Below are 9,946 nucleotides of genomic sequence, written 5' to 3'. Positions count from 1 at the left end.
AATTTTAAATTTTTGGAGGTATTGTATTGGTTACTAGTCCAACCCTAACAAATAATTAAGAAATCCATTTAATCATGGTTGAATCATGACAAGTGTATAATGAGGTCTCATTCAATAACAATTTAACTATGAAAATTTTGAAGCTCCATTTTGTAACCACTTTGCACACCATCAAAGATGGATAGTTATGTCCTCATATGTAACAAGAACATCTATCAAGTCATATTTATTGAAATTTATACATACTTAAATTTTATATTTCGCATGATATCATATTAAATGGGAATGAAAGGTGTCCACTGTTTTTTAATAAAATCACATGTTGTGATTAGTTTTTAATATATTTGTGTGTCAATTATTTAGAGAGAGATATATACCTATTGGCACATTAACTATAAATTTGTGTGTGAATTATTTAGAGGGTATTGCCCAATCCAATTCAAAGATTTTGAGAGATGGTGCAATGTGAGCATGAATGCATGATACATTTCAAAATAAAAAATGCCACAGACGATGGCATTATTTTGACAGTATGATTTTTATCATTTAAAAATTAATCATCTCTATGTTTAAAAGAGCATAGTTGCCACCATTGTGAAGACACCATTCTTAGAAACAAACAACACAAACTGAAAAATCAATTAGACAAAGATGAGTATTAGTAACATTCATGTAGTTATGTTTCCATACCTTGGTTTTGGTCACATTAGTCCATTTGTTCAACTATCCAACAAACTATTCTCTCATGGAATTCAAATCTCATTCTTGTCACCTTCCTATAACATTCAAGGCCGTCTCAAGTTTTTGGAGGCCCTGTTTAGAATAGTCACCGTTTAACCATAAAAATCTAATAGAGACCCTATGTACTCATGATTTAACCTACCAAATATTTTATGAGGCCCTATTTAGTTATAGTTTAACCTTGGAAATTTTGAGGCCCTGTGCGGTAGCCCGCTTTGCTCGCCCTCAAAGACGGCCCTGATAACATTCCCAGAATCAAATCAACCTTCAATCTCAACCCTTCCATCCAAATCATTCCCCTTAACTTCCCTAATAACATACCCGGTAACACTTTCGAATTACACCCTGACACGTTTGGTGCACTCTTTCAAGCAATAGACTTAATGCAAGATCAAGTCAAAACCATTTTATTGAAACTTAAACCCCATTTTGTTTTCTTTGATTTTGCACATAATTGGATACCAAAAATAGCTTCTGAACTTGGCATAAAATCTGTTCACTTCTCTGTCTATTCTGCGATTTCGGGTTCTTATCTATCTCCACATTCAAGACTTTCTGTTGCTGATCGTTGAAAAAAGAGACATCACTTATGAGGACCTTAAGAGTTCTCCATTTGAGTATCCTCAAAAATCCAAAACTTCCCTTCAAACCTTCCAAGCAAGAATAATCTTCATGATGCTCTTCCAAAGATTTGGTGACAGCCCAACTGGTTCTGATAGAATCATGCAGGTACTTAGTGAATGCTCACTGATAGTGTTGAAAACATGCAAGGAAATAGAAGGTCCTTATATAGATTATTTACAAAACCATCTTAAAAAACCAGTTCTTTGTTCTGGAGTACTTGTTCCAGAACCATCAATGGATGTGCTCGACGAAAAATGGACAAGATGGTTAGATAATTTTCCAACAAAGTCAGTCATATTATGTTCCTTTGGCAGTGAAACATTTCTAAGTGATGATCAAATCAATGAACTAGCAATTGGGTTGGAACTTACAAATTCACCTTTCATTTTGGTTTTAAATTTTCCATCAAATTTGAATGTTGAGGTTGAGATGGAAAGAGCATTACCAAAAGGTTTCATAGAGAGAGTGAAGAATAGAGGAGTTGTGCATAGTGGTTGGATGCAGCAGCAACTTGTCTTGAATCACTCAAGTGTAGGGTGTTATGTGTGTCATGCTGGTTTTAGTTCTGTGATAGAAGCTATAGTTAATGATTGCCAGTTGGTGTTGTTACCTTTCAAGGGTGACCAGTTTTTGAATTCTAAGCTTATTGCTGATGATTTGAAAGCAGGGATAGAGGTAAAAAGATGTGATGAAGATGGGTTTTTTGAGAAAGAGGATCTGTTGGAGGCTGTGAAAGTTGTTATGGTGGAAGTTGATAAAGAGCCCGGGAAAGAGATAAGAGAGAATCATATGAAATGGAGAGAGTTTCTGTTGGATAGGGAAATTCAGAACAAATTCATTGTAGATCTGGTTGAGCAGTTGAAGTCTTTGACTTAGTGAATGATTCTGATTTCCTCATAATCAATGTGCTATCAAACATACACTTTCTGCACTATCTTCCCTCTTTTTTTTTTTAAGTAATTGCAAGTGCTCTTGGATTGGATAGGATGTCAACTATGCATCCCTCTACACTAACAACAATCACGTCTTATCCTACTAAGTGAAGCTGACTACATGAATCAACTTTTGTCATAGTGTATTATTCACTACCATGCTTTTATCTAAATTGTTAGTCTCGATATCTTTATTAATATCTTCTCTTTACTTTTTTTTAGCTTTTTCTCTACTTCTAATTAATTGTTTGACTCATGTCCATATGATCTACTCTTCTTACTACAGAGTGTAGAGGTCTTCTTTCTACATTCTCAAACCACCTAAGTCTTATTTTCAACATCTTTTTTACTATAGGTGTTACCCTAACACTCTCTCTAATATTGTCATTTGTAATCTTATCATGTCTAGTCTTACCACATTCCCAATGCAACATCTTCATCTCTACGACACTTATTTTATGCTTATGCTGGTTTTTAATCATTTAACATTTTGTCTCGTACAACGGCGTAGGTCTTATTACAGTCCGATAAAGTTTTTCCTTCAACTTGAGTGATACATTCGTGTTACATAAAATCCATGAAATCCTCTTTCATTTAAGTCACATTGCTTGAATTCAATGGTTTACATCTCCTTATATTACTGTTTTATATTACGGACTCAATATATTTAAACCGTGTGACATGCGAGATGATATGGTCTCCAACTTTCACCTCTAGATTAGAAACAATTATCCTTTTGTTGAACTTACACTCCATATACTATGTTTTACTTCTTCTTAGCCGAAAGTCGTGTGTTTTCGGAGCTCGTCTCCAACCTCAAATTTAAATCCCCATTCGACTCTCCAAGTAGAACTATATTATCTGCACACATAAAAAATGCATGCATCTCAGGGCTAGCTCTTAGATGTATTCCGTTAGTACATCCAAAATTAAATAAAAAAAGGTAAGGGCTTATGGTTGAACCTTGATGCAAACCTATTGTTATAGGGAAATCATATGTCTCTCTACTCTATGTCAGCACACTAGTTAATACTCCTTCAAACATATCTTAGATAGCTCAAATATATGTAATCCTAACCACTCTCTTCTCTAGGGTTTTCCACAAGATATCTATAGAAACTTTATCATACACCTTCTCTAATTCGATAAAATTTAAGTAAAAGTCTTGTGGGTCCATCTGATACTGCTCCATCATATGTCGTAGTAGATAGATTGCTTCTATGGTCGACCTCTCAAGCTTAAAGGAAATTTTATTCTCAGTGACTTGAGTCTCTTTTCTTAGTCTTCGTTCAATCAATTTTTTCCATAACTTCCTGGTATGACTCAAAGGTTTAATCCCCCTATAATTTGCACAAATTTGTATATATGATTTGTCCTTATAAATTGGAACTAAAATTTTTCTTCTCCATTCATCTGGCATTTGCTTTAACCTCATAATTTTGTTAACTATATTGGTGAGCCATTCAATGCCTTTATCTCCAGGAATTTTCATTACTTTAAACTATTTTCCCAAAAATCATGACCATGAAACAGAAAAATCCATCCAAGGCTATTTGAAGGAAGAATACATAGAAGATGGGCGGATTCAAGGCATGCAAGTGTTGAAATTAATAAGGGAATTTGAGTCGTAAGAAATGAAAGAGTATGAGACATTTAAATAATACTCAGACATAATATTTTCCTTTGCAAATAAGTTTATTTTACTCTATACTCAATTTGTAGAAAAATATTTGCTTTAGTGCAAGAGACATATGAAGCATTAATAACCACTTTGGAGAACATAAAAGATTTTTCAAAATTCAATTTATCAACAATTTTACACGTCTTGCAAGAACGGAAGTAATGAAGGCTTATGAGACAAGAGTATGTGTTTAGAGGTGTTTTGCAAACTAAACATCATGAATTTGGAAGTACAACAAATTGCCAAAGCAAAGACAATTTTAAAAAGAAAAATTATCCACCTTGTAAAGTCAGATTTGTTGCAAAAAGTTACAATCAACAGAAAGGTATTCAATGAAAACTATGCTAATGTGGCTAGATTAGATTTTAAATTATTTTAAATGGATGTGAAAAATGCTTATCTAAATGGCTACATCCAAGAGGAGTCATATGTTGAGCAACCTCCAGGTTTTATCAATTCGAGCTTTCCCGATCATGTTGTAAAGCTTAAGAAAGTGCTAATCAATTCGAGCTTTCCCGAGGTATGATAGGCTCTCTTCTCTATCTCATTCTATTTCATCCTAATATCATGTTTGTTGTATGTGTTTGTACTCACTATCAAGCATCCTAAAAGGAATCACATCTTAGTGCGGTCAAACGCATCATGCGGTATCTCACTTGCACACAACAAATGGGTCTATGGTACACCAATTATGATTTCTCTAGGTACAAATTAGATATAAAAATTACCAACGCTACGTGCCACTTAGTGGGAATCCCACTTGTCTCCTGGCATATGCAAAAAATAGGCAAGTGTCACTCTCTAGCCATAAGTGAGGTAGAATACATTGTTGCGGGTAGTTGTTGCTCTCAAATTATCTACATGAAACAACAACTCAGTGATTACACCGTTAATCTTAGAGTTGTCCTGATAATATGCGACAACACTAGTGCCATAAACCTCACTAAAAAAAATCAATTCTTCACTCTCGGGCTAAACACACTGAGGTTAGACACCACTTCATTAGGGATAATTTAAAATAAAATAAAAAAAGAATGGGGAATGCATACTTGAATTTGTCATCTCATCTAATCAACTTGCATATATTTTACAAAACCTCTTCCTAAAGAAAGCTTCTTCTTCAAAAGAACTCAACCACGAATTCTAAATAAATCATGCATGCATTAGTATGCTTATGTATCTCCCCCCCCCCCCCCCTTCTCCTTCCCTTTATTGATACTTTGTGATCTATGTGCTTTGATTATCTTCCACCTTTTTTATCATGAAAAAAAGGGTAAAGTATACTCTCAGGGGTAGTCGAGAATACTCTATACACTTATGGGGAATTTAAATTCTCCATTTTTATCTACCTATTGTTTCTATTACCACTTTTCTGAGAGATACATTGTCATCGTTAAAAAGAGGTAGAATGTGGATCTATCTTCTTATAGGTATAAATTTGATTATCCTACTGAGAACCTTTCTAATATTTTGATGACGACAACACCAATGATTTTTGAAGTCAGTGGTAATAGCTTTCCAACTCTTTGACTATGGTGACCAAACTTGAAGATATCTCAAGTCTCATTAAGTATGAGTCTCAAGATTCTATTAAAGTGCTTATATGATCGATGTATTTGACAAAGGATCTTAGAAGCCTCAAAGTTATGAAAGAGAGGAAGTGTAAAAGCTCGTCTGGTCATGTATGTCTAACTAACCGGAGTTTTATAAAAGTATGAGAGTAACTTCTAAGATACTAAGGAAACTCACACACACTTAAAGCTCTTTTGAACCTATTTTTTAACTCTCAAAACTCTTTAAAATGTTCTCAAGCCTAAGTCAGTTGATTCGGAAACTATCAGCTTTTTTAAAGCATTTTTTGAACTATCCAATCAATTGGGACCTTAAGTCGATCGATTGGAAGAAGCCAAATCGGTTATGACAGTGTCTTAATGATTGGTTACAATTCTCTATCAAAAAAATTTTAAATGGGCAAAAATAATCGATTATTTAGGTCAACCAATTGATTGGGATAAGGACCCAATTAGTTGGGCCATTAAAATTTCCCATGGAACGTTTCATTTTTTAGCTTTCCATTCTCCTTTATAAAGGAGGCCCCTCTCTCCTCATCACACACCGAAATAAACGGAACCAACCCAAACTTAATCAATACGGTTTTGTTCGATTCGGTGGGTTCATTGTTTTTCAACAAAAAAGTTAAGTCATACATACACGTTTAGATGATAACATAACTTTATACTTAGTTCATACAATACCAAATAACAATAAAACTCATCATTTTTGGACCTCAACTTCCCATTTAATATGTAAAAATCATATTAGACAAAAATGAAATAATAAACATAAAATAATAGTATAAAACAATATAAAAATTATTATAATGAAACGAAAAAATAGAGGAGATGAGAGATTGAGATTAGTGAAGATGAAAAAGAAAGAGCAAAAGAGAGGAGAGAATAGAGAATAAGAGGTGTCATAAAAACGAAATTGAAAGAGAGAACAATAGTATAAGAATAAGAAGGTGAAAAAAAGAATATAAGAGAGTAGAGATTATAAAAGAATGGGCAAGATGTATTTGAATAAGAAGGCGATATACTAGTATGAGAGATTTGAAAAGGCTAAAATTGAAATCCTAAGTGTGAGGAAGAGAAAATCATTCGTAATCGTAAGACTAAGTAATAATAGGTTTAGGTTTGGGTTTGATGTGAGTTAAGTGAAATCTGGGTTGTAACATAATGCGGTTTGATTCGATTTGTTTCGGTTTGTAAAATACAAACCGCAAATCAAACTGAATCATGCGGTTTTGTTAAAATATGACCCAAACACATCCGAACCAAATATGGTTTTCTGCAATTTTCTGTTTGGATTGGTTTGATTTGCAGTTTTCTATTGGGATGGTGGTTTTGAACACCCATAGGTGTTGTATTGTTGTTATTCTATAAAGTGAGATATTCTTGGGAAATTGAGTTCCGTTCTTGAGATTAATGAGTCTTAAAATTTTCTTTGGTTCTAGAACTTACGGGGGGGAAATATTTATTTGGTTATTGAGATTAGCCTGCAAAATCTCTAATGAGTTTGTTACTTAGCTTGAGTAAAAACTTTATTTTTGGTTGGGAATAAGTCATTGTAAAATCTCTATATTCGACTGTATTGAAGGTTTGTGGACATAACCTTTTAAAAGCTCAAGTTCAGAGTCAAAATTTGAATAAGATCTGTTAGGGGCATGAGTAGGTCAACGTTCGGTCGGACTTGGATAAATCACTGGTGTCATGTCTCTAAACTCCTATCTCTTAATTTCTACAATTTACTTTACTGATTTTATTTTTTGTTGTTCAATTTACTCTGATTTTTAAGAATACTAACACAATTAATCTTTTAAGTAGCCAAACCTTAATTTTAATCATGAATTTTAAATACCAAAATTCACCCCCTCTCCCTCTTGTGCTTGAAGCCACTTGTCCAACAATTGTCCCAATCAATTTTAGACTTAACTAAGCAACAGATAACCAATTAGTTTAATAGTCTAATTGATTATTTAGTTGAAAAAGATATTCCAATCAATTAGACACTCCCCTAATCTACTAACTTGGCCTCAAAAACAATTTTGGTAGGTTTAAATAAAATATGAAAGGCTTCTCAAATGTTTTTAGTGTGTCTGTGATTTATCCATTCTATTTTCAAAAATATCTTTGTGTCTTTACATGACATTAATCGCTCAGACGAACACGACTATGTGAGCTTTCACACTTCCTCTCTTTCAAAACTCTGAAGCATCAATTTTTTGCATCGTTATCTTTGAGTTTAGAATCACACAAGAACCTTGAATCTTCTTAATGAAGCTTGAGATACTTCATGTTGATTACCGTCATCTTAGAGTTTGGAGGTTAAAACACTGTCGATACTTGAAACATAAATCTTCACTTGAAAGTCGTTTGACCAAAGTGTTGACTTAAAATAGATGTCTTGGTCTTCAAGAGCATAGTTTGATGTGGGAGGATAGCTTAATCGGCCATCTTGTGCATCTTTGACCGTTTGAACTATCTTCAGCAGATACTTGACTTCATTGGATATCATTTGATACTAAGTGTTATCATTATCAAAACCAAATAGCTACTTTTCATTTGATTTGCAGCTTTGCTATTCCTAAGTTTCACCACCTTAGATCATATTAACTATATATGAAAGCACATAGATACACAATTAGGTTTAGGATATGATACATCATCTTGTCTAAAACACATAGGTGAATCAATCTCGCGGTCTTCTCCTTCATCTCTACCCAACCATTATCCTTCGTTTTGGCCAATTTCATCTCACGTAACGCCTAATGAAAAGGATCTCGGTTACCACTTCCATTCTCTAGTCCTTTACATGATGGGACATTACCAGTTGATACATGTGATCGTCGGTCATATTAGTGATTTATCCAGTTTAGAGCTGACACCCCTACACAAGAAGAACAATAACAACTAAACCTTATCCCACTAAGTGGGATCGCGTACATGGATCAACTTTCGCCACGATATTATATCTAGAACCATGTTTCTATCCAAATCGTCAATCTCGAGATTTTTCTCAATAACTTCTCTTATAATTTTTCGAGGTTTTTCTTAATCTGTAGTTGTTTGACTCCTCTCCATCTGATCTACTTTTCCCCATTTACCTATCTGAGACCATACTCTATATATATGACCTCAAAACCTCTTGTTATGCCCCATGCATGATGTTTTAGATCCTCTCCTAAAAAAAGATTCTCTCCTTGAAATATATCTTGAAATAAGCCTTCTAAATCCTTCTAAAACTTTACCTTAAGGTGTTTTGCTAACTTAACCTGAGGTGTGTAGTACTAATAACATTAAAGGTGTCTTGTTTCACTACAAATTTTAAGGATATGATTCGATCTCTTACTCTATTCACATTCAAAATATCCTTCTTTCATTCCTTGTCCACTCTCGCAACAACTTATAATTGATTTAACATGAGCTTGATCATCAAATCATAACCATGAAACACAAGAGTTTTGATCTGCGCACACACTTAAAGAATTCCTCATTACCTACATATGTTTGAATATGTTTGACTAAGAAATGTGTTTTTGAGACTATATATTGTTATTGTTGTTGAAGTGTTAGTAAGTGCCTTGGATTTGAAAAAAAAAATTGTAACAAACATTTCACATCTCATGGAAGCATCAGAGTCATATTAAATTATCTATCAAGTCATATATATTAAATGGTCTATTTATAATAAGATTATTTTTCTCATAATGATATTAAATGATATATTGTTTATGGGTGTTATAAAAATTTAAATCTATTTGAAGTTAAAATAATTAAATCATTATGTTTGGTTAGTGAACCAAACTATATTCTACAAACGGTTTTAGAATCAAATCATATGACAAATAAAATAAATTGAAATTGAAAGTAAATGAAATCAAAATTGAAAATGAAAAACATTACAAACAAATTTAAATTTTTTTTAAAAAAATCAAAAAATAATTTAACAGTTCAATTATTTAACAAATGATTCGGTTTGAAAAAAAAATTGTCTTCTCACTCTTCGGTTCATTTCGAATAAATTAAAACGGTTCGGTTCTTTTCGAATAAACTTAAACCATGTATTGATTTGGTTTTGTTTTCTCACATCCATCCCATGAACAGTCCTGATGTTGTCCACTGTTTTTATTTATAAAATCACAAGTGATTAATTTTTAATATTTGTGTGACTTAATTATTCAGAGAGATATATAGCTGTTGGCACATTCACTATAATTAGTCATTGCCACTTTATTGAGATTATTGCTTAATCCAGTTCAAAGATTTTGAGAGATTGTGTCGTGTGAGTATGATATATTTCAAAATAGAATAATGCCACAGAGTCGATGGCATTACTTTCACAATATGATTTTTACCATTTTAAAAAACAATAAAATTAAATCATCTTTATGTTTAAAAGAGCATAGTTG

At 33.0% G+C, this 9,946-nt stretch overlaps 1 pseudogene; it reads left to right on the top strand.

The window, feature by feature from the left end:
- Positions 1–622: 622 nt before the first annotated feature.
- On the top strand, positions 623–2,476 carry LOC131630828 (UDP-glycosyltransferase 79A6-like; annotated as a pseudogene).
- Positions 2,477–9,946: the final 7,470 nt, after the last annotated feature.

This window comes from Vicia villosa, unplaced genomic scaffold (genome assembly GCF_029867415.1).
Source record: "Vicia villosa cultivar HV-30 ecotype Madison, WI unplaced genomic scaffold, Vvil1.0 ctg.000742F_1_1, whole genome shotgun sequence".
Lineage (NCBI taxonomy): Eukaryota > Viridiplantae > Streptophyta > Magnoliopsida > Fabales > Fabaceae > Vicia > Vicia villosa.
The sequence above is the reverse complement of the archived record's forward strand: the minus strand, read 5'-3'. Positions and strand labels throughout refer to the sequence as shown.